The sequence below is a fragment of the Acinonyx jubatus genome, chromosome B3, assembly GCF_027475565.1.
Source record: "Acinonyx jubatus isolate Ajub_Pintada_27869175 chromosome B3, VMU_Ajub_asm_v1.0, whole genome shotgun sequence".
Lineage (NCBI taxonomy): Eukaryota > Metazoa > Chordata > Mammalia > Carnivora > Felidae > Acinonyx > Acinonyx jubatus.
In genome coordinates this window covers 42,497,858-42,521,814 of record NC_069386.1, presented here as the reverse complement: position 1 = coordinate 42,521,814, position 23,957 = coordinate 42,497,858, and positions in this window count along the sequence as shown.

The following is a 23,957-nucleotide window of genomic DNA, read 5'->3' as shown; positions in this document are numbered from 1 at the left end:
GGTGGGAGGGCAGAATTTGGATGGTGTGTCTAAGAAAAAGGCCGCATGAACACTATCTATCCCACTTTGTACATTTTCTCCTCGTTTGAATATCCTATTTGTCAATCTTGCAAGAAAGAAAAAAACCCCACTTATTGTTTAGGAGATTTCATGCTTTCCTCTCCATCCTGCTTCTTGGGGTAAATCCTGAAAGAGTCAGCACAGCATTTCTCAGCACTGCTACTACCAATCCCAGGAAGCTGGTTCCTCTAAGCACGCTTTTAAGTGCTTGCATGACTAATAAAGTGTGACATGGCTGAGATTTGCGAGGCTTCTCTTCAGGAGCATACATTCTAGCTGACAAAATATGGCTAAATTTAGCTGCCTTTAGACAACAACCGTCTTCCAAACAAAGAGGGCCTCAAAGGCGAAAATGAGCCATGACGTGTCTCTGTCCTAACATGGATTTGCCCGGCCTCTCATCGGTGTCCCAGCTCGGCAAAGAGTCACATGTGCTTATGAGCAGTGCCTGAGCTGTGTCCGTGGTGACAAGGTGGGCACAAGGTGAGGTGTTCCTCTTATGGTCTCTGACCCAAGAGTCCTTACCAAGGTGGGAGAATGGGCGTTGGGCGTGCAGGGCAGGAACAGACCAAGCAGAGATGCAGAGACAATAATGGTAATATCCAAGGCTTCTATAGCACTGTCTATGTGCTGGTCTGTGTTCTAACCACTGCACTCTGTAGCCTCCAATCATAACATATCATGCCTGGAAGAGAGCCCAAAGAACATCTAACTTAACACCCCTCTTTTGTGCAAAAGACAACCTAGGCTCAGAAAGATGAAGTAACTTGCCTGGGGTCCCGCGGCCAATGGGTGGCCTAGCTAGAGCAGGAAGGGCATGCCCCTAACTCTTGGTCAACTTAAAACTGCTTCAAAGGAAAGAAAGTGCGAAAAATCTGCTGGGACATATGGGAGGCACTTTGCGGAGGAGAATCATATGTTGCTGAAGCATTCTGAGAGCTAAAACTGTCTCCCTTCCAGTCCAAAGTTTGTGTAGTTGGATCCAAAACACTGTGAATGCATTTGGCATGGTCACAAAGAAGATACTGACCTCACTTGTGGCAGGCAGGGGCACTGAGTATGACCTGGGACATTCCCTGGGTTCAGCCAGAGACACAAGCGCTGTCAGGTAAGGATGCCGAATGATGATGGCAGGCTCAGACTGAGAGGCTCAAAGGCAGATAGCCACAGTTCTCCAGAGGTGTCAACTATGGAGCATGGAAAGGAAACAGAACGGAGCCTTCAGCCCATTGTTAGAATTCCAGATGCAGGCACATCCTCTGCATGCCGGGCATTACTTGTTGTTACTTGCATCGCTCCCAGCCTCTTTTGTACTCTCCCAGTACCAGGGAATGATGGCTGCAAGCTGCATTTCCTAGACTCCTATGTCAGCAAGGTTCCTGCTATGGTTTAGGTTCTGCCTGTGAGATGCACTTAAAGGAGTGTTGGAAGAGAAGAAGTCATTTTTCCTCTGGCAGTGCTGGTGAACATATGGCTTCGGCCACATGTTATCAGTGGCTTCCATGTTCTCCTGATTGTCAGGGGTTGCAGGACCAGCTGTGACCATTGCCCATGGTGGTTTTCTGCAGTTTCTTGACCCCTGGGAGGAAGCAGTAACTTTGGATTCTCAGATTCACAGCCCTGGTGGCAAAGCTGAAAGCTGGTGGCTGTCCTTTGCTTTAATTTATGCATCCAGTCCTTCCAAAATTTTTGAAAGCCGAACTCTTTGTGTTAAGTCTTTTTCAGTCTGAAATATCTAGAGGGGTTTCTATCCTCTCAACTAAACACAGATGACCAATACATTTAGTTGGAGTAAGAAATAATTTATCAAACACTCCCCATATGCCAAGCCTATACTAAGCATAATTTCATTGAATCTTCACTACAATACTGTCATCATTTTCATTTTGTAGATAAAACAACAAAAACAATAGAGGATTAGATGCATAAGATGGCTTGCCTGGATTCACCTGGTTAGCAAATGGTAAGCCAAGACTGAACGCAGGTCATGTGACTCCAGAACACACACTCTTAGCCACTTTGCAAAACAACTCCCTTCAGTTTAGAATTACAGTCTGCTTCAAAAGAGTCATACTTAAGGTCCCATCTGGGACAAGTTGAATCTCAAAGGAAAAAGAAATCAGGGTTCAAAGGGAGAAACTACGGGAGCCATTCTTTGCCTTTCTGCCTCATACCTCTCCTATTCTGGAGCTAATGGAATTCTGCAAACGTGAGTCAGCCTCCATATACCTGACCCTCCCCCTCATGTAGCCTCTCTCCATAATGCCACACCATAACCAGTGTCACAGGGATTTTTGTGGATGAGGCCAGCTCAGATCTCTTCTGCGAGGTCTTCTTCACTTAATTATCCTATGGCTGTCCAGGTTGGAAGGAAAGCTTCCCTCGCTCTACTGCCGTGACAAATTGTTCCTAGCCACTAGTGGCAAATATCTCAGTCCACTTTGAATTAAGAGGAGTTGCTTGTATGATCACCTCCCCCACTCCTGCCCCACCCCATTGGTAAGAAATATCATTTGTCAGGTGGCACCTTCAAGACAGGACCTTGGAGAACCCCCGTGGCTCTTTAATGGGATCTCCATGTTAGCAGAACTCTGACCATCAGAATTTGGTTACACGATCCCCTCAGTGTCTATTCAAGATCCCATTTCCTGTACTTCATCTGCTTCTGTAAGTTTCTGTGCATGGCTCCTGACCACAACTCTGATTCAGGTATGCGCTTGCTTAGCTCTGGGTGTCCTTTGACTTGACACCTGGTAATTGCCCTGTAAATACAAAAGGGTGCTGGATCTATACTGGCAGAGCTCTCAAGGGTCTCATTTGTCCTTTTCCAGAAATATTTCTAGCCCTCACATGCTGTATTCTTCCTCAGCCCTATCCCTGAGTGTCAGACAGCCTTTAGGTTTCTTACTAACACCACAGTGACTCGTTCATTGTAGAGATTCAGGAAATGTTAGCTCAATTGAAATAAAAGTGAATGTCCATAATTTGGAAAAGCCCTCTCAAATGAAAGAGTCACTGAAACGAAGTTACCAAAGAAGAAAGACGGTGTCATCTAGCGTCCCAGGGGCAGATGGAGGATGAGGATGGCCCAAAAGGTATTTGACAAGGTGTTTGTCCATTTGATCAGAGAATTCAGACAAAACAGATTAGATAGGACCCAAAATAAAGAAGGAAGATGCATGAAAAAAACTGGAGGTGGGAACCACATGGGGCTTTATGAAGCTGAAAGGCAGACCCAGGGAAGCAATTGTCAGGGGATAAGTGTCAAGAAAAGACTTTGTAGGGAACGGAGAGGCACAGGAGGGAATGGGAGAAGAGAGAGCAAGCTCTCAGAAGACGGAATATAAAATAAGGAAACAGGTCAAAAGTTGAGGAAACAGATTAAAAGGGAACGGAGATGAATAAAAAAAGAAGAAAGGTGATAGAGAGGGAGATAGACAACTACTGATTCTACCAGGCATTAAAAATGGCCACAAAGATCAGTGCAAAGTCCTTCCTACATGCAAAATGAGCAGCATGCATACTGGGAGGTTTCTCTCATTGCTTTGAAGCTTCTGACTTTTCAGAAACACATGTAGCATTCACATGATATACTGGTCAAGCTAAGCTAAGTGTCAACAACAAACAGTCCCCAGGTCTCATCGGCTTAACACAACACAGGTTTATTTCTTGTTTACATTATAGGTCTATTGTGGTTTCACTTATGCTCTGTTCTACAATGTCCTCACGAGGTGTCCCAGACTGAAGGGGGCTCCCTCTCCTGAGTCCATGAATAGTGAGTGAGCCAGAAAAAGAGAATACAGAGAATCATGCACTGGTTCTTAAAGCTTATGCCTGGGAGTGAAGCATGTCATGTCTACTGACATTTCATGGACCACCAGCAAGTCACATGGCTGTGACTAACATCAAAGGAGGGGGGGTATAATCCTACCATGTACCGAAAAGAACTGGAATTATCTAATCAACAGAATTGATGACTGTGATGTGGTAAATCCCAGGTTCTCTATTTCTAGCCTGGTACTTTCTTACCCAGAATTCACAGAGCCATCGAGTAGCAGAGGAGGAAGGGACTTACCAAAATACTTAGCCCAGCTTTCTGTATGTACTGGTAGTGAAACTGAACCTCAAACAACATGTGGTGACTTATCAAAGGACCACACTGCTAGTGGAACAGCCAGGATCCTGATTCCCAGCTTTCCGTGCTGCTTGTGCCACATCAAGGCACTTCTATTAGCCTAATAAACATCTACTCATTTGAACCACCAGATTCATTTCATTTTGGAACAGGATTTTAATTACTATGATAAGAAAAGCAAGGGTTTCTTGCCAAATGTCTTGGGGCTGCCAAGTTCCTTCTACCTCCAATAATGAATTCCAACCAGATAAATAAATAGAAGGCAATTAAGAGTTTGAAATAAGAATTTGGGTAGTATTAGAGAGAAATGTTTGATGATACACATTATCACTTCTTCAAAACATAGAATTATTTTTGGCCATTAGAAGAGGTATGCATTACCGTGTGCCTGTGCTTGTAGGACCGTGTCTCCCTCTCTCTCTATATATATACACACATATTTATTTATATACATAATATTTATATATATGTATAATTTGCATCTATGTAGAGTATTTCCAGAAAGATGCCCAAGAAAGTGGTAATAGTGGGAGGGGATCTAGAACCAAGGGAGAGACTTTCATTTTCCCATACGCCCTACTGTATCATTTGGATTTTTCCACCATGTGTGTATTACTTTTTCAATAAAAATAGTTAATAAAACAATTTAAAAAGTATGATTTTTTAAAGTAACAGATGTCAAAAAATGCTTAATGGGACTCTGCAGCATCTTTTAGAGTAACATGAAGTAGAACAAGATGAGGAAAAAGACTAAAATGGAAGCAACTGGCAGCACTTACCAGCAGGCAGTACATTTTTTAGCAAGTTACAATATATTTTTATGTCAGACAAGCATAATTTAAATATCATTAGGCTGGTATAGTTAAGATCTGGGTTCAAGACCCCAAATGTACCATAATCTTTTGCTATTACTTTGAGAGGAAATCACTTGCACTTCTCTGTAGTTCAGATTTCCTATCTGTTAATAGCCCAAGAGTTGGCTTTCCTTTCCCAAGGTCCGCATGGGCCCTGGCCACTTGGGTTTTATTGGAGAGCCAGTGCATGCGATGGAAAGATCAAGGACCTTGGAGACAGACATACTCTGGTTTGCCTTCCACATCTCCCACTTATTAATTGTGAGACTTTGAACGAATTACTTAATCTCTCTTCATTTTCTATAAGGTTGGGTAATGTCTGTCTTCAGAATTGCTGTAAAGATGAACTAAATGGCAATATAAAGAACTCCTGGCACTTGACGGCACTCAAAAATTTTAAATTCCCTTCTGAAACCATCTCAACAAACCAAGTGAGAAGATCCCACAGCTGAAGAGGACGGAAATCACCCATGTCTGATATCTAATTCTTCCCAAAGGGAAGCGGAGTCTACATGGACATAACATGGGAGTATACATGGGCCAAGTAAGTCTACATGGGCATCAACAATGAGGGAACAGGCCCAGACAGAAGTGATAACCTTCTGGTGATTAGAATCTTTTTTTTCCGTAACACATTTAACACTTGGTCCTTGTTGGCATTTGTCTATAGTGTCATCTCAACAAAGAACAGGCATCTTAACAAAGCAGCCCCATCACAACAATAATTTTATATTTATAAAATGCTTTCATGTACTATTCCGTTAAATCCCCCAAACAAGTCATGACTCCTTTATCCATTTATTCAGTCATCTATTCATTAAATATTTATTAACCATCTACAATGTGCCAGGCACTGTGCTATGTGTCAGAAATACATTCATAGACAAAAATAGCTGTATTACCTTTTCTGAAAAATCCTGCCATTTAATGGGGACAGACATACATGGAACAAATAATAACCATGCAAATAAATGACAAATTAGATCTGCACTTGAGTGCTTATCAGGCTGAGGGATAGTATGTGCAAAGACCCTGTGGCAGAAAGGGAAGGGATCATACTATTAGGGAACAGAAAGATTCTAAACTGACACTGGCATAGCATGAAGTGACGGCAAGGAGACCCTGGGCAGGGCGGGGGCGGGGGGGGGTGGTGGGGTAGGCTTTACAGGGCTGTGGAGAGATGCCCTTAGGAACTATAGACAATTAACATTTGCCAGGGGCTCAAATTCAGAGCCCTAAGCTAATAAGGTACACCCAAGAATATGCTGGTTGTAAGCAGGTGGAGGAAAGGTGAAGAGTACTGGCAGACACGGGTTAAGTCATCTGTGCTTCCTGAATAAAATTCAAAATGCATGAGGGAGTCACTGTCCTGTTTGTGTCTCCTAAAAGGTCTACAAGGGAGGGAGGAAGGAGGAGAGAAGGAAGGATGGGGTTCATGAACCTTATTTTAAAAGTAGAGCCAACGAGGCTATTCAACGCTTGAGGGAAGATGAGGACTTGGTGGTTTTTCTTTAATAAGAAATTCATGGTTTTAGTACTTTCCTTGGTATCCATACTCAGTTCTTTCTCCTAACCCCCAGATGCCTGCATTTACTATTGTTGATGGCCTTTGGAAATTGTCCCAGGCCCCCACCCCCGAAACCAGCTAGGAAACCAAGTGGGTCTGCAATTGTGGGAAGCATCCTGACATATGGGGTACACTCCACAAATTTAAGACTGCCGCAATCTCTGTCAATATTTTCTCAGTGAGTGGGCTGTGAATCTTGAGATAGTCACTGGAATAGACAGTGGTTCTCAACCCTGGTTACACATTACAATCAGTTGGTAACAATTTTTAAAAAGACAAACTATGACTAGGTTCTACCTGAGACCAACCATATCAGAACCTCTGGAGTGAGGATCAAGCACTAGGGACTTTCTCACAGCTCCAGGGTCATTCTGCTGTGCAGCCTACATGCAGAACCACAAGCATGGAGAAAGCCTATCTGTGTCCAAGTCCTTGGTTGTTCGTTAGGTGACTTGGGAAAGTCATCCCTGTCTCTGGACCTCAGGGTTCCTATGTGTACCACTTGAGGAGCTGTTTCAGATGATTTCAAAGACCTCTGCAAACTGTGGCAGTCTAGGACTCTACGCCCACTTCAGGAAGCATGGCGACGTCTACAGTGAGTCTTATCCCTGCCTGGGTTCCATCTCTCCACCAAAAGCCTCCCCCAACTTCAGGCATGGCATCATGGAAAGAACACTGGGCCAGCAGTCAGTTTTCTAGTATATGCAGTCAAGGTATTAGCTGCCCAACGCAGAAAGCATCACTCGAACTCTTTAGACCTCAGTCTAACACACAACATCTTTTAGATGGTGCCAATGCTGATCTTTCTCAGTACTAAAGCAGGAAGTTGGGCCACATGACCCCTCCAGGCTCCTCTAGTTCAAATATTCTGTGAGGGTCCCAGTCTCCACAAGTGGATTATGTTTAAGGAAGTGCAAATAAAAACATTCAAACCAGTGTTCCCAGGGAAGAACTTCCTGTGGGCTCTGAAGCTTTGTAATCCCCTCATATTACACTCGTTCTTACATACACAATGCTGTGCCGACCTGTATTGGATTGTTTCAGTAGCCACACCTGCCTAGAAACTCAAGCAAACTAGGAGCAATGAGGGCTAAAGAATCCATTTTAATCTGCCCACCACTGTCCAAGGGGCTGGGGGCTATGGCTTCATGAAGAAAAAGCATTGCTATTACTGTTGGTAACACGAAGTTGCCATCAGCACAGAGGAGACAGGAGGAAGATACCTTATCAGTGGGATGCAAGGTGTGGTCCCACCTGAAGGGCTTCTGTTAGGACTTATGTGCTGTGGACTCTCAAACTCCCTTCCCTCACCTGAGCTCCATGTTCAACTGCCCTCTATAGCTGTTAAAAAAAAAAAGGCATTGCCATGTCATAACATTGAAGGTCAGCCAAGGTGCATCTTCTCCTTTACCTTGTGCATTGTGGCTTATACAATCTCATGCTAAATTATCACTTATTCTTCCCCCATCTCTGAGCCTTTTCCAATTGACTACACCAGCCTCCTAAATGCTCCTCACGCTAATTACTCCTTCTCAATCTATCCTGGCTGAATGACTGCCTTAGGAGATAGTTTAAATGACACCCTGCCCCCTAAAAAGATCATATCTAAAGAAATCACCAATTGTTTCTTTTTCCATAACCCTCTTTAGTTCCTTCAAAGCACTTACCCCAGTCTGCTATTACCTTCTTCCTTTGTGTGCTCACCTCCCTGCTGTCTGTGCCTCCACTAGGATGTCAGTGTCATGAGGATAAGGTCTTAGTGTGTTTTGCTCACATGAAGCCTCAACATTTAGCACTGTGCCTAGCACATGATATACCCTCAACAAATATTTGTTGGGTGAATGGGTAGATGAGTGAATGAATGAAAGAAAGAAAGAATGAATGAATGAATGGGGTAAGAACCGAAATGTTGTAACCCTGCATATCAGGCATGCTGATGTGGCCCAAACCCACCTCCTTGCCCTATCCATGGCTGCTGCTTTCCACGTCCTACAGTAAGCACGTTTTACTGCTCTCTAAACCACTGCAGCCTTGAGTGTTCCTGGGAACTTAACTGGGAAACATTGGGGCCTGCAATGACACTCCCTCATTTCTATATTTCTAGCCAACTGCTAGTCATTTTTGAGGAGCTGGCTCACATTCCACCTCTTTTAAAAGCTCTCTCTGTCCTCTGCCAATCTCTTTTCTGCACTCCTGGGGCACTCTGAAATCCCTCTACTGGGTCTTTTATTGCACTGTCCTATACTCACTTAAGTGACTGCCTCTCATTCTGGACTGTGAAGCAACTCAGGAACAAAGATTCTCTTTGTTCATCTTCGTCATCCAACAGCATCTGGTGCAGTGTCCAGTCCAAGTTAATGAATCTCTGAATTATATCTGCAATTCCAGAAGCTGTCACACACACACGTTGGTACCATTAAACGTTTGAAAAGACTCATAACTGTAAAAAGTGAAGGGCGTGTGGGTGCTCCTGGGCCACTAACCATCCCTAGGGGGCATGCCCAGGCACCCTGTTTATTTATGGACTTTCAATTGATACATCAGGAAGCAGAAAAACAAGTCTATTTTTGGCAATAAAGTCAGGTGGGTTTCAAACAAGATGGGCTTCCACTTAATCCTTCGCCTAAACATGACTCTCTCTGTCAGCAAATATTGAGTGCCTACTAAGTACCAGGCACTGTACTAGGCACCAGAACCTCCCAATATCAAATAAGACATGGCCATGACCTGAGGAGGCTAGAGATCTAGTAGGGCAGACCTTGCCTGTTCCTCTGCCTAGTTTAACTTAAAAGTTAATTATTACTGATCATTATTGATAAGTAAAAATTTCATGCAAGTTGGCCTGCCTGGAGGGCAACTCAAGCACCTCTCCAGAAGATGAGGGGCCTTCCTTGTGCCCTTCCCAAACATAATGTCCAACGATAGCAACAGCAGACAGGAGAGCAATTGGGAGAGCGCCTGACCTACTGACAATGAGACATGAGAGGAGGTCCCCACTGTGGGGAAGTTCCGAAAGCTCATGATACCAGGCAGCTTAGGACATGTTCATGAGCTGTGGGGCACCATAAAAGGGTGCCGAATTCAGCCCTGCCCGGCTTACCCCTAAATCATCAGAAATATCTGAAATACTCCTTAAAAAGATCACTTGGATTTCCTGGATGGCCTGTCCCATTGCCCCAGAACACTGGCAGATGTCCTGATTGTTGATGGGCTTAGAATTTTTCTACTTTTGGAAAAAAATGCCTCCAAGTGTGCAGAGCACAGGGGACAGATGGACTGCCCCTCCAGCCTGCTCCCCTCTCGGCTGTCAAGTGGAAGAGATATAAGCTCCTAGCATAGCATTCCCTAAGAGTCTGAAAAGCAATATTCATGCTTCTTACTCAGGGTGGCCCTTAGGAAGGTCAGCCTCTGCTCCCATGGTTATTTTCTCCCCTTGATCTCCTGCTAATACAGGAACACATATCCCCGGGATGACCTAACCTAGCTCAAGGCTGAACAGGGATCCTTCTAAGATTTAGAGAGTCTTTTATGAGATTTTGGCTTGATCCCCCTTTCTGGTTTTAAAACCCAAATTACATCTATTACATTCCTCTATAGAAAGGCTCTGGCCAGAAGGGAATAATAAATTTTATAAATTACCCAATTAATCGCAAGAGCAAACAATTAAGCTGGTGGGGACCTTCAGCATTCTACCTTCTTTTTGAAGGGATGTTTTAAGATGTACCTAATACCATTGTTAATTTTATTATTGATGTTGTTGTTGACATTGCTTAAATGTCTTATCAGCCTCTAGAGATGGGAATTAACTGAGCCAATTCATAGTGAAATAAAGCTGATTTGAAATAGACCACTCTGAAAAATTTATACTAGTAAAATTTCTCATTTGTTTCATTCCGCTTGTAGTAGGGTTTCCCTAAGGAGAACGATGATGGATACTCTTGGGGCACACCTGTGAGCATTTATTACTCTTGGGGCACACCTGTGAACACAGTGCTAGGCATTTGATAGGTGTCATGGCCTCTGGTTTCACAGTCCTTTACAGCCTGGGATGCAGAGGCTCTGAGAGTCACTTGTTCTTCTAACATAGGATCCTGCACACCCTCACCTTCTGCTTCCATTTTGCTTTAAGAACTGGAATTTGGAGACTTGCTCTCATTTATCTAGTGATCAAATGTCCATCCATCCTAGATTCCTTTTCACTGCTTTGGAGGGTAAAGTGAGGCTCTGAACAGTGATGACAGAAGTAGGAGTTCCTTTTCTGAAGGGCTTATATGTACCAGGAGTTTTTACTCATTTTTTGTCATCACCACAAATCCTCTCTTGTATAGATCATCATACCCCTTCTGCAATTGCCAAGATAAGGTTCAGAAAGGTTATTTGGGGCACCTGAGTGGCTCAATTGTTAAGTGTCTAACTCTTGATTTTGGCTGAGGTCATGATCTCCTGGTTTGTGAGATCAAGCCCCATGTCGAGCTCCGTGTTGACAGCCACAGCCTGCTTTGGAATCTCTCTGTGCCCTTCCCCCACTTTCTTTCAAAATATATAAATATATTTCTCTCTTTCAAAATATATAAATATTAAAAAAAGAAAAGGTTATTTAACTTGCTCAGGTCAGCAGAGTAGACCCATGCAGGCAGTGGAGGATTTGACATTTGGGAAGATGTACGATGTGAAACAGGCCAGAGGAAGTGTTTAAAGACTCAGGTTGTGATGAAAGGAACCAGAGACCAGACACTGGCCAAGTGTGTCAGGGCTAAGGGCCAGTTTACTATCTGTGAAGAGGCACACAGAGCCAGCGAAAATTACGTCAGCCAGTAGAAAACCACTAGCATTTATAGTGCAGCAGCAACATGAGGGGGTGGATGTGCAGTGAAGGCAGTGGGGGGTTATACTGCAACATCAGCAATTGACAGCTGCAAGTGCTCTGAGAGACCAGGTCAGCCAATCTTTTAGAGCTGAGAAAGTGAAGACCAGGAAGGGCAGACAGGCAACGTACCCAAGTTCATACCATTTATTGGAGGTGGAGTCAGGACTAGAAACCAGGTGTCCTATGTCCTAGGCTGGTGTCCAGCTCACACGTACTTGTGGGCACTTATGAAGTAAGTGAAACATAGCCCCTATTCTTTCGTAAGAGATTATCACTAGCATGAAGACAACATACCTAATTGTATGCGAGCCATGAAAGGGAGCCTACCTTACAGCTGATGGGGACAGAATTCCAGAGAGGGTGAGGGTATTTCCCTAGGTCTTACTGTTGGTTAGTAACAGAGCTAGATCTAAACTCAGGTTTCCCACATCTTAGCCCCATAGTCGTTCCCCTCTCTCATTCTTCGTCCTAAACCCTCGCATCTACTGCCATAAGTGCAGGTGGCCCTGGGCTCAACAAGGTATTATGAGAAAATAATTCTTACCAAAATTGCAACTAATAAGCACCTCTTTAGAAGAACAGGAGTTTTCAATATATAAAAGAATGAATACTTAATGATTAGAGATAAATAATGGAATAATGGAGTAATTAAATTCAGGACAATACTTCTTTGCTTATTGACATTTATTTCAACTATGCATTGATTGCATGCTGGGCATGCAAATAACAATAACTGCGCTTATAATTATAATAACTACTATTTGGTGGCCACCATCTTCATATGCTATCTCATTTGACCCTTGAAACAATCCAGTAAGTAAACATCCTCACCTTTGAGGCAAAGAATGCTAGCTGCCTATCTCCATATCCATCCTGCCTTCCTTTTAGAAATATAGACAATGTCCAACTGGATATATTTTTGCTCAGTCAGCTAACTGTATTTCCTAGATATTCTCACACATAAGCATGGCTCTATAACTAAATTTGGCCAATTAAATGTAAGCAAATACTCACAAGTCTTCTAGGAAGTTTCCTTAAAAAGAGGGGACATGTCCCTTTTTTGCCTCCTTCTACCTTCCTTCTTGGAAAATGCATGTGATATCTGGAGCTCTAGCTTTCTTTTTTGTTTTAATTTTAATGTTTATTTATTTTACAGAGAGAGAGAGACAGAGCACAAGTCAGGGAGGGGCAGAGATATAAAGAAACACAGAATCTGAAGCAGATTCACAGAGCCCGATGCAAGGCTCAAACCCATGAACCATGAGATCATGACCTGAGCTGAAGTCAGATGCTTAACCAATGGAGCCACCCAGGTGCCCCTCTAGCTTCCATTTTAAACCCTGAGCATAATGGCTACATCCTAGATATAGTTAAGCACAGAGCTATAAGGATTCAGAGCCCCTGACCATTTTGTGGAAATTGTGTACCATTGCTGGACCATTCACTCTGAACATCCTTTTGTACACAAGAAACAAGAAAATGGTTAAGCAGCAGAACTTAAGGCTTTTTATTATATATGACCAAACCTAGTCCTAACTGATGTAATTCCACATTGCCAATGAAGGAAAGGGATCTGAGAGAGGTCAAGGACTGTGACAGACACAATGGTATACATGTAACATAAACCTATCTCACTTTCTGCCGGGAACATATGAAGAATACATTTCTGAGGCTCCTATGCTGTTAGACTGAGTCCATGTGGCTGAATTCTGTCCAGAGGATTATGAACAGAAGTAATATATACCACTTCCAGTCCAGGCAATAAAATCCCCTCATTATCCTCCATACTTGCTCTTCTATTTGGTAGTGATCATCCATGCTGAAGATGGAGGTATCACAGGATACAAGGACCCTGAGTTCTTGAGCAACTGTGGTCAGCAGCAACTCCTGCCCTGCACACACAGACTAATATAACAGACACATAGATTGACATAACAGAGAATTAGGCCTTCTAAGCCTTAGGGTGTTAAGGCATGGAGACTGTGGGGTTGTTACTGCAGCTAGTGTTAATCCTTACCAATTAAAAGCCATTGAACTAGTAAGTAGAAGAGCTGGAATTTGATCTCTGGGACTGTTTGACTCTAAAAACTGTGCCATGGTCCCTGCCTTGGAGGAGTTCACAGCGTGTCATGGGAAGATGGGTAGGTACATCATTAGGTTCAATGGAGTGTCAGAGGCCCATCACAAAGTCTACATTGTACACAAGGTGGCACAGTGGAGGTAATGGTCAATTCTGAAGGCCTGAGAAAGTATCAGCCAAGGGTGGGAAATGGTGACACTATACCACGTTTGTTTGTTTGCTTGTTTGTGTTTTTTTTTAGGACACAAAGAAGCCTCCAGCGAAGCCCCTGCCTTCCATTACCCCATAAGCAGGCTATGGAAGCAGAATAAATGTAAATGAAACAGGAACACCAGTGGGAGGCAGTGCGGTGACTGAGAGATGAAGAGACACACACACTGAGAGCTTCTTGATGGAATCTGGAGTGGTCAGGGAAGGCTGCCTGGAAGAGACTACCTCCTACCTAGACCTGGAGGACAGGTGAGATTTGAGTTGGTGGAAGGAAGATCAAGGAAACACATCATGGGAGACAAACAGCAAGGGAAAAGGTAAAAGTGGAGTTTCTCCTTTAACAAAAATGGATTGAGCCCCTACAACATGTCAGAGAGCTTACCTAAAACTTGAAACACAAAGATAAATCAGATGCAGTTCCTGTCCTGAAGCAATCTGTGGTCTAGAGAGAGTGATAATGTTTACTGATCAGTAATCACCACAGAATGGAAAGTTCTCTCAGAGGCATATACAAATTGTGATGAGAGCACAGTGGATGAAGGAAGACCAGCGAGGGCCTCAGTGAGGGTCTGGCCAATGGGGCAGGAGACTTCATGGGATCCCCAAAAAAGACTAGTTGTTTTCCAGGCTACTAAGATGCAGGCAGGGAAAACCATTCCAAGCACAGGAAACAACCTCTGCAGAAGAGGCAAGGAAGAATATGGTGTGTCCAAGGATAGTAAGGCAAGTAATGTAGCTAGAGTAGAGATTTGCAGTGGGGTAGAGCCATGGCAGGCAGAGCTGGATAAATAGAATCAATTTAAAAAGATTTTGAAAATCCAGGCAGAAGCATTTACATGAAATGTCCACAGCATATACTAAAGCTACATGGAGTATCTTTAGAAGTACGTATGGAATCCAGACCTTGCTTTTGTCATTTGGAGGCATGTTGGAAGAGGAGATGCATTTCCAATGTGGCTTAAAAATTTGCAAGGAAAAATGTCAGTCAAGTTAGAGTGCAGAGGGTATTTTCATCTCAGACCTCAGTGACCCACAGTAAGACAGAAAGCTGGTAGTGGTAGAAACAGCTGTGCACACAGGAGAGATGAGAACAAGATGTGGATGATAGAGAGAGAGGTAGTCAGGGGAAAGAAACTTCAATAGTGAAGATGACTGAGAGTGGAAATCCAGGTAGACTAAAGGTACCTATTGTTTTTTCTTCTTCCCCAAATATGGGATACCTTCTATGCCTTTTTCCATATATGATTATGGTTTAGAAATGGAAAACCATAAGCGAAAGATCGGTAAATTAGACTTTACCAAAATTTTAAACGTCTGCTGTTCTAAAACCATTTCTAGGAAAAATCTAAAAATAAGCCACAGACTAGGAGATGAGTTGCAACACACCGATCAACACATGTGATGAAGGAATTTTATTCATAATATATGAAGAGTACTTAAAGCCCAATATGAAGAAAACAAATGACCCAATTTAAAAATGGACAAAAGATGTGAACAGATACTTCACCAACACAGAGTTATGGATGACAAATAAGCAGATGGAAAGGTACTGAATATCATTAATCACTGGGGACATGGAAGTTAAAACCATGAGACAGTACTATATACTACTGAGATGGTCCAAATTGAAAAAAAAAAAAAAAAGACAATACCAAATGTTGGTAAGGATGCAGACCAAAAAAGACTCTCATACAGTGCTGGTGGACATACAAAAGTGTAGTCGCTTAGAAAGCCGTTTGGTAGTTTATTATAAAGTTAAACATACACTTAACACAGTACTAGTAATTCTGCTCCTAGGTATCATTCAAGAGAAGTGAAAACTTATGCCCACATAAAAAACTATCAGCAAACGTATATGGCAACTTTATTTATAATCGCCAAAAACTGTAAGCAATCCAAATGTTCATCAACTGGTGAATGGATAAACCAAGTGTAGAACATCCGCATAATAAAACACCACTCAGCAATAAAAAGGAACAAACTGCTGACACGTGCAATAAAAAAGATAAATCTCCGTGTTTTGCAAAGTTAAAGCAACCACAGTCAAAGGTCTCAATATTCTGTGATTGCATTTCCATAACACTGTAAAAGCAGCAAAACTACTGGAACAAGGAGTAATTCAGTGGTTGCCCAGGGTTGAGATAGCAAAAGAGGATTCACTACACAGACATTCGAGAGAACTTTGTGGGGAGACAGAAGTATTCTACGTTGATGGTTGTGATTGCAGAACCATTTATGTTATCACCATTCATAACTGTCCACCAATAAGGTAAATTTCATTCTAGGTACATCATAACTCAGTGACTCTGACTGAAGAAGTAAAAAAGAGAAAAATGAAACACTAGTGCAGAGAAGCACTGTTTCCTTAAGGAGCTGCATTCATGCTTCTTCCGAAGCAACCCCTGGCTGACTCTCCTTAGATGTGGCCTTGGATGAAGTGTGGCAGAGATCTTGAAACAGGCTTTCTAAACCACTGGGAAACACGGGACAGGGGCTTCCAAAGTTCTAAATACCAGGCACAACAGGCAAACGGAATACAAGATGTCCTCAGGGATTTATGTTCAAGTTGCATTTTATAGCAAGCCCACTGGTCTTACTCAGGGGCTTACACATAGATTTTAAAAAACAATAACAACAAAACCTCCTGAGGAAGCTTTAGTCACACTTTACATATGATTAAGAAACTGTCCACTGTCTACCCCAAATGAAAAGTTTTAAAAATATGCAGTGGCCTGGGAAGGTTGGCCACCCCATGGATCCCTCACTGCAAGTCGGCCTCTGCTGACATAAAGAAGAAGTGAGCAGCCGTTACTTGCAAAGCTAGGCTCTTGCCTAAGCTTCCCTCTTGATACAAATCCTTCAAGGAAGAGAATCTCTTTTGCAGGGGATTTGGACAGTGACCTCAGCAAGGAACGTGTACAGCTCCAGGAACCAAGAGTATTCAAACACCTTGATGCTGACCTGGACCTTGAGGGTTTACTTCTAACACAGATCATGTCATGCTGCTAGTAGGTTTCTCAGAAAAAAATTTCCTTTCCTCTTTAAGACATCTGAGGGAAATATTTTACAAATTGAAGTATGTTTTCCCAGAGGGGACAATTTCTTCATCTCATTTGATTATCCATGAGGTTTTAAACACCATAGTTTAAAGAGGTTTCACTAGAATAAATTTTTGAATCAAACAGCTCTGAAATCCCAATGGGCCCCCAACTGCTTTACTTTGGTAGCACACCATGAGCAACTGAAAATAAAATGGAACCAGCACCGATAATTTCTGCAAAGATAAAGCCAACTGAAAGGTAAAAATAAATGGGAACAAATCAGCCACACAGTGGAACATTCGCAGCTCCAGGAAAATATCAATTAAAAGTATTAGCTGCAAATATTTCCTGAGGAACTCACACTAAAACCCCCCACTGTGGCTCTCTTCCTATTTACCTAGCTGTTTTAATTTGTACCTAATGCAAAATGCTTGTCTTCATAGTTTTGGTTTCCCATTTGCTTTATTCCTCTCTAGGCGGAATTATGACTGGATGTTTTAAAACATATGACTGTTTTGACAACTTAGAGTAAAATAAGTGAGTTACCTCTTTATCGCTAAGGAACCCTATAATTTGGTAATTTGGCACTAAGCTACCTTCGATGAGAACTCAGCTTAGCTGAATATCAACCATGTCTCAGACGTTGTGCTAGGCACTGTGGTTCAAGAGGCAAATAAAGGCTAAGTCCTGTCTCAAGGAGCTTGTGGTCTGGAAGAGAGTGGTGGCATGTAAACAAATTGTTACACTTTTGGATTAGTGACATAGCAAATGTGCATTGCATGGAGAAGGAAATAAGTTCCCCTGTCTGTGAGGAGTCTTTGAAGCTCTCTACTAAGCCCACCCTTTGAAGGATGAACAGTAATTCCCCAAGTAAACAAAGGTGGAAGGGCATTCCAGGCAGAAGAAATAGCAAGTGGGAAGAGCAAGGAGTGTTGACAACATGATGCATCTCAGGGAGCACAAGGACTCTGATATTGCAGGACCATCAAGTGCAAGGTAAAAGAGGAATATAAGAGAAGCAAGCAGAGGCCAGATCACAAAGAACTTTGTCTGTTGTGTCAAGGAGTCAGACCTCACTAGTAGGTAATGGGGGCACCAGGGCAAGGGTTCTAAGCAGGGCACAGACATAATCATATTTCCACTATAGGAAGAGAACACTGTCAGCAAAAGGAATGTCAAACTCTGAACTAAAGCCCATGGCAGAGTAAACAGCAAGAAGAGAACTCATTAGAGAGAAAGCAAAGAGATAGAACTAACAGTCCTTGGTACCTGACTGGAAGTGTGGAATAAGGGGAAGCAGAAGTTAGGATAAGTCCTAAGTTCTAAACTTAGAAGGCTATGTGGCTGATGGTGCCACCCAAAGAGATGGAGAATACAGGAGACAGAATAGATTTGAGAGGGAAAAGGTGGAGGTGGGGAAGATGATCACTCAGTTTTTTGAATGAGAAAATGAAGTATTCTTTGTAGGTAGAGGTATCTGGAAGTGATTCCCAAAAACCCTCAAGTGAAAAATCACCCAAGGAGTAGGTGAGAATAGTAAAAGACCAAGGCAGACCTGAGAGAATGCTCCCAGACTGTCCTGAGAAAGCAATTCCAGGCACAGGTGCTAAGGACAAGAGCAAGGTGTTCAAATTAGAAATATTCAGCCTCTGATTAGCTGATTGAGGGCCCTTTCCTTGAACAAAAACTTAGCTGAGGCCCACAAGTAGAGATGTCTACCTGAAGGAACCCATCCTGTAGTGGATAGAGTACACACAGCCTGGAAAGCACAGGACTGAATGATACCATGAAAGTCAGGGAGCACAGACACTGTGTCTCAAACAGCAGGAGGTTTGAGGCACAGATCTCTCCCAAAAAAGTGAGTCAAGAAAAAGAGAACTATAAAGTTATGTCATTATAAAAAGTGCAAGACAGGGGCCTCTGGGTGGCTCAGTCAGTCAAGCGGCCAACTCTTGGTTTCGGCTCAGGTCATGGTCTCCCAGTTCGTAAGTTCGAGCCCCATGTCAGGATTTGTTCTGACAGCATGGAACCTGCTTGGGATTCCTCTCTCTACCTCTCTTTCTGTCCCTCCCTCCCTCCCTACCTCTCTCTCTCTCTCTCTCTCTCAAAATAAATAAATAAATAACAATTTGTTTAAATGCAAGACAAAACTGGGGATTGGTCTGGAGCATATGTGACAAGTATGAATATATAGCAAACATGTTAGTATCAGAAAACCACCTCCTTGTCTCCCATTGAAGAAACAGAGATGCAGAGCTAGTTAGTCAGGTTATTTGTCCTAGGTCACAGTCTAGAGAGTGGCTCAGTGAGGACTAAGTATCTAGGTCAAAATTCTTATTATTTCATTCACTCCTTTCCAATTTGCCTCGAACTGAAACCCAAGCCTGAGACAGAATTCGCAATTCCATCAAAAGCTCTTCAAGGGTGACAGCTCCAGGTTTTGACACCTATCTTGATACTGGGATCCCGGAAGAGCTCATCAAGCACTTCCTGCATGAATGTCAGAGCTTATCTGAAAAAACACATTTGGGAACCTGGATGTTCTTCTGAGAACAGGAGGCCTTTTGACTGAAGACCATATCTTCACCTATTTGGCATTAACCACCTTGAACAATTCCTTAGTCCCATGTAGATGGTAGTAGAGAAGTAGAGAAGTATGAATACTTTTGCCAGTCAGATGGCAAAGCCAGCTAGAAAAAGATGATAGATGATCATCACAATAGCACTGTAGAATGCCAGCCTTCTCTGTGTTCAGTGACTCCAAGATACCTTGTGAGGATATCAGTGCTAAGATGGCAGGACTAGCCATGAGACCAGAGTAGCAGGGGGGGCTCTTATGCAGGTGGAGATGGCAGGAACATGGTCGGAAATGGAGGGCCGGAGCACGGCAGTGCTGGCTCCTTCCATGTCATGCAACCTCTCACTGCTACAATATCCTAGGAAGAATTGACCATAACCTAAAAAGAAAGCAAGGTTGAAAGATTTATTTTACACCAACGTTAAGCATCAGTCTGAGACAGATACTGGAAGAGGAAGACAGAGCATGCAAGCAATTTGCCTTTTAATTTATTTTGCTCTCTGGATGACATTAGTCTTTGGCTTTGCAGCACAATTCACCTCTAAGTTTGCTGTTGACTTAGTTTAGTGACTTAATGCTTGCCGTAGCTTTGGCACCATGAAGTCCCACCACCACCTCCCAACCTCCTTATAGGTATGTGTTTTTCTCCTTTACACCAGTGGAGTGAAGATACGGGGTTTTAAGGTTGGTCTGACATACAATCTCCCTCACTTCAGTAACTTGTCTTCACACAGACTGTGGGGGTAACAAGAATGGTAAGGATATAACTCATTTTTCCATCCAGAGAAACCCAAGTCTCTTTCCTGTCCAGAGGCACTATCAGTGGTAATTTCAGCAGACACTATAAAATGATCCAAAACACAATCTGGCTTGGGAGAAGAAGGTTCCACTCTTAATGTTCCCAAGTATTAGGATGTGGATTTTGAGGATCAAATATAAAACAGAGGTTAGCTAAAGATTGCTTAACTTCCAAAAGTCCCAGCAAGTAACTCAAGTGATTTGATGCCCTCTTAATGTTATTCTGGAATCCTGTTAGTGGAACAGAATGTTCCATAAGATTCCAAGAATTTCTACATCTGCAACACAAGTACAAATAATTTTCTGCATACTTTTCAGCCTTTGAGGTAGGTAGAATGGAGTCTATGGAGACTGCCACTGACTTTTTAAGATAAACATGGCCTAAAAGCCAAAGGAGAACCTCTCAGTCCATCATCAGAACATGTCTCAACGTGGGTAGTATGGGTCTTCTGTTTTGGGGATGGTCCACCAAGTAGCCCTTTTGGGGAAACAAAATGACAGAAAAATATAAGGACATAACTTTAGGCCAGGGTTCCACAGCACAGGATCCAGCATGATGAAATACAGAGGCAATTATCAGTAACCAGGGTACGGATCTGAGTTCCTCTTGAGGTGTTAAGAAAAACTAGGCAGACGGTGGAAAACGTAGTGACGTGTGGGCTCCCTGCCTTTTAAGGCACTTATACACTTTCCAGGTCTCAGAAGCAAATGACAGCAAGAATACCTGTAAGCTGAACCAAGTGCCGCCACCAGGCTGGACTCTGGATTTGGCCTCAACAAGGAAGTTAAAAGGAAGGAGTATGATCCACGTTGACTGAACCCAGCCACTCTGCCTACTTACTTCATCCTTAGAGATACTCATTAAAGTCCTACAAAAGCTCACAGAGGCTGTTTAATAACAGCTGGTCATATTAGTCACCATCTAGTGGGTACTATGTAGGCATTATATATACATTATACATACATATTTTACATATATGCATATACACATGCAATTCTTTAATTTGATCTTCACTAAATTCTTACATTACATGAGTATTTTCAACTCCATTTTACAAATAAGAAAACAGAGGCTTAGAAGGGTCAAATACCTCTCTTAGAGCTACAAAAATAGTAGGCAGTATTCAAAGCCAGGTTGGTCTAGCCACATGCCTGTGCTCTCTCCACTCTAAAAGATGTGGGGACAAAATAGCTAGCCTAGTACATATCTCTAATGGACCACATTTCCAGTGTTCTTCTGAGGGATGCCTATCAGCTCACTCTACTTGGCTCATTCTGCTTGCCTTTCTAACCACCACCCCATTGATCCACAAAAAGGCTAGAGGAGGCTCTAAGTGGTATTGCTGGCATTAAGAGTGGACCAGAGAGGATCCAGGCACTCTCTTCTGTTAGACACATGTTCCTGAATGTTGAGTCCTAATCAAATAAGTCCTGTATAAAGGGAAAACAACTTTCCCAAAGGAAAAGAGAGGGAGGTATAGAGTGACAAAGCTAGGGGGAAAAACATGCAGAAAATGGAACTACTCTAAGGGATCAGGCATAGAAAATTAAAGATGCTGGAGGGGAAGGCAAAGTGTGTGCATGTGCATGTGTTTTAAATGTTTGTGTGATTTTAGTGATTATCCAATTTTATATGCTATGTAATCAAACTTCATAAAAACGAGGAACTTTTTATCCCATATAGTCATGTCTACCTCCCATCTAGTGACTTCTTTAAATACAATTATAGTTAGTTGTATTTGACTCTATTTCCCTGAGGGCAGGGCTGGTCTTTTAAATTTCCATTCCCCTTTCACAGTGCCTAGCCCTGGGCTTCAAGCAGGAAGAGTTGGTCTCCAAGACACGGATGTTCAATGTATGAACAAACGGAGGAACGAGCTTGAGTAAGCGACTAGAATTTACTCATGGGATGAGTGGCCATGTTTCTACTTTCTTTGTAAAAATAAATTTTAAGCTATCTTTCCTTTTAAAAGAACCAGTTGCCTATAAAATCTTGCAGTTGGCTAATTTCAGCATTTGCAGCCTGGGCAGAGGCACTGTGGCTTTGGCTAGTCTGGGCTGCAGAACCATTTTGCATGGCCTCCTTTTGATGACTGATGCCTACCACTTCCCCTTCTACAGAGAAGAGGGAATAGTCAAGTACTGCAACTGTCTCCCCAACCCTGCCCTACAACCCCTTACTCCTTACTTGGCCCTATGAACACCTAATTTTCTTGTATACATGATAAATACTCCCATACATCTGTAAAGTTCTCCTATAGGATGATAAAATGTGAAATATTTGAGTCCATGGGAATAGAGGTACCAAAACCCATCCTCAACTTAAAAGAAACCACACAGGAAGCTGTAGAAACCTCCTACACAACCCTCAACACACCCCCACCTGATGCTATCTCATCTTTTACACTCCATGGCAGACCATATGGGGGAGTGCTGTGTCTTATGCTTAGATGCTACTTTCTTTGGAAGGGAAAAGCCAAGGTCTGAACTCAGGAGAGAAGGGAACAGACAGAAGCTCAGGTGGGTTCCCTGGGAGCACAGAAATATGAGCACTGATCAGAGCCCCAGCTCCATCCTGTTGTCAACCCATTACCCCTGGAATCACTGCTTTGCACAGATACCCCGGTGGTCAGAAAGACCCTGCCAACATATACACTGCACTAACCCACATACCCTTACCCATTTATTCATGGATTTGGAAGGCAGCAAAGCAGAGATGTTAAGAACACAGTCCAGGCAGCTTGGGTTCCAATCTTGATTCAGCCACATACTAACCATAATCTTGGCTTAGCTTCTCTCGGTTTATCTGCAAAATGGAGGTGATGATACTAACAATAGTACCTGTATTATGAGACGGTTATGAACATTAATGGATCAGGTACTTACAAAGATCTTATGACCATGAGTTTGCCATGTTGAAAATCCTTTACTTGTTGGCACTAAGGACTACCAAAAAACTCCAAGAAACTTAAGTTCTTCAAAGAGAAAAGCTATATGCACATTCACATCTAGAAGTCTAGGTCCCAAGTGGTAAGTTCCATAACAGAAATTTAAGGAAGTATTATGGGAGTTCTGAGGAGGAGTCATTTCTTCCAAATTGTTGGAGTAGGGATTGGGAAAACACGGGAGAAGGTGGCAATGGAATTGCAACTAAAAAGGAATAGGAATTATCAATGCAGATATGGAAAATGTGGGCATTCCATGAGAAGAAACTGTAGGATCAAAGATACAGAGGTAGAAGAATCTGAGGTATGTGTGGGAAGAGAAAATTGGTTGGTTGAGGCAGTCTAAGTTTTTAAAAACAACAATGCTTCAGACCCCACCCCATTCCCCTAGGTTCTGATTTAACTGATCTCTGTTAGGGTCTGAACATGAGTAAGGCAGTGGCAATGATGAGTAAAAACTAGTACTAACTAGAGAGGTATACAGGCCTCACAAGTGAAAGTTCTTGAGGGCTACGTAGGAGGAAGAGAAGGTGCCTGGGAAGTCTCTCCAGGCTCAGACTTAGCTACTGAAGACCAAAAGGCCTGCTGAGTGAGGCTCAGAGCAAAGATGAAGAAGCAGAGAATAAGGAATTTGGGGAGGGCTCTCTGGTCTCCCTTGTCATCCCATCATACATTTGCCATATTCTGAGAAGAGCCGTTTATATGGAATTTACCCCATCTGGGGATGATGAGAACCACAAGTTTAGTGCCTATATTCTAAGTAACATTCCTTTTCTTGGTTCTAAGCCTACCTCTCAGCCTCTTCTCCATTTCAGTTCTTTC